Genomic DNA, 2,162 nt, shown 5'->3' with positions numbered 1-2,162 from the left:
TTTACACCGACTTTGGTTCTTTTGTTCTGTTAGAGTTGAACTGACACCCTAAAAGGAATTGATTCAGGTGCTACCTCTGACTCCTACTATCTACTGGAGAAAATAATTTTATCAATGTTGACATTTCATTTCATACCTCAGTCCCTGGCCTCACCCTGCCGCCGAGTCGTAGGTGATATTACAACAAGGGCCAAAAGTCGTAATGTTGTACATGGTATGACTATTCCTTTAATTGGCTTAAGCAAAAAATAAAAATGGAAAGAAACAGCTGAAAAAACAGCTACTGAAAAATCATACACACTATGTGATAGGATGCTAAAAAGGCCTTATTAACAACGCTCGCGTTGTTCGTGAAAATCTTATGACATTTGGTCAAAGAAAGATCATAGTGTTCAAGAAAAAATGCAGGTACTTACAGCAAATTGAAACTATTTACCCAAAATAGAGTGGAGTTTGAATGAATGGGAAGGAAAGAAACGGTTCGTAAATTAAGAAAGAACTATCTTTCGGAGTGCGACGACACTTTTGGCATTGGGCATGCGGACACTATGAAGCTTACTCTATCCAATGAACATAATATAGCTACCACACATGAAAAATGGAAAAACCAGGTTATATGAAGACGTTTAAAAAAATTTAGTCAAGATTCAATAGATGGTTATGGCAGTATGACTGTATTTCTCGGATATGAAAGTTAGCAGTAATGGACGAAAAGAAAACGCTATTTAAAAGATTGATGCATTTGGTAATTTATTACGAATAAAATATATTTCTCTTTCAGTTACCACTCAGTACGTGGACAACGCCGATCCAACAGTCATGATTTTATACGCCTGCGAAAATGTGCTATTTGGATATAAAGGTAAGTAATTCAAGGAATTTTTATTACAAATAATGGAAGAGTAAAGGCATTAAATAATATAAAATACTGTTTTTGAAGACGTTTTAGCACAATTGATTTACCTAGCACGAATATTTTGATACACTTGCATAACGGCCGACTAATCTCAGCGTCTTATTTCCAGAATATGTTCTAATACTTGCCAAGGATACAGTAACAGGAACAGCGCTCCAGACCGCATATTCCTATGCTGGGTACCCTAAGGGTTCACTTTCCTTCAACTTTAAACAGGACTGCTACTGAGAAGAGGCAACATTTTAAAGTAATATATGCCACCCAAATACATTTATTGCGAAGAAACTTTTAAGGGGTAAATGTAAAGGGAAAAATTTATAGATAACATAAAATGAGTAATTCTTCTCTTTGAGTGGAAGTGGCCGTCTGATATTATCACTTGAGCAAAATAAAATTGGTTTAATAATACAATATGGAGTAAATATGTAATTTTTTCCTCTGAGTACGACAGTGAATTATTATAATTGTAATTATCAAACTGATGACATTAAAATTTCATGAAATATGCTCTTGGTTATTTTCTGTGTAAAACTTTTATCACCTAAACAATCTTTAATGTACTATCGTTTTCAAAAGTATGTAGACACCCAGCGAGTAGGTCGGTAAAAACCTGGAAGGTTGGCACATGAGGTAGCCTGCATGTCTCACCAGTACGCCAGCAATAGCCGACGAGGACAAATGCGGGGGCGACCGGGCTAGCGAGACTGGAGTCAAACTACAGGCTCAAATGCCCTAGAGGATAGAATGCACTGAGGAAACTCACGTCCACGCACAGGTTGGGCCTTCGGAGTGTTTTCTTGCGAGCTCCGTGGCGAGGATTTCCTCTCTTCAGATTCATATTTGGACTCACCGTGAACACGGAAAGTGTATGTGGCCCCGTAGCTGAGTAGGATTACTTCATGCGCATTTTATGCACTGAAGTTATGGGGGGATTTAAATCTGAGCCAATTGTATTTTTTTATTTTGTGAAAGGTCAATTGATAACATCAACATAATAGATATAGTTTACTCGGTAAAAAAATTAACAGCGAATTTTTTAGCGACTAATTTTTTAACATAAATGACTCAATCTGCCTTAACACGTTTATTTCGAAGCAAGTTTATTCAAAGATTGGAAATGAGCAGGGAAAGTGGCAGAGGTTTCATTTTATCCTTGCTACTGTCAAATTTCCATTGATAAAAATTCTACTTATATTATGGACAATACTCAATAAATAGCCTGATACACTCGTTGTTGAAATCAGAA

The 2,162-nt window shown here is 36.5% G+C and overlaps 1 long non-coding RNA gene across 1 annotated transcript; it reads left to right on the top strand.

The window, feature by feature from the left end:
- The first annotated feature begins 792 nt into the window (after positions 1 to 792).
- On the top strand, positions 793 to 1,216 carry LOC124174050. The gene is made up of 2 exons (XR_006868849.1): positions 793 to 862; positions 1,026 to 1,216. It is a non-coding gene; the product is annotated as an uncharacterized LOC124174050 (long non-coding RNA).
- Positions 1,217 to 2,162: the final 946 nt, after the last annotated feature.

The sequence above is a fragment of the Ischnura elegans genome, chromosome 2, assembly GCF_921293095.1.
Source record: "Ischnura elegans chromosome 2, ioIscEleg1.1, whole genome shotgun sequence".
Lineage (NCBI taxonomy): Eukaryota > Metazoa > Arthropoda > Insecta > Odonata > Coenagrionidae > Ischnura > Ischnura elegans.
The sequence above is the reverse complement of the archived record's forward strand: the minus strand, read 5'-3'. Positions and strand labels throughout refer to the sequence as shown.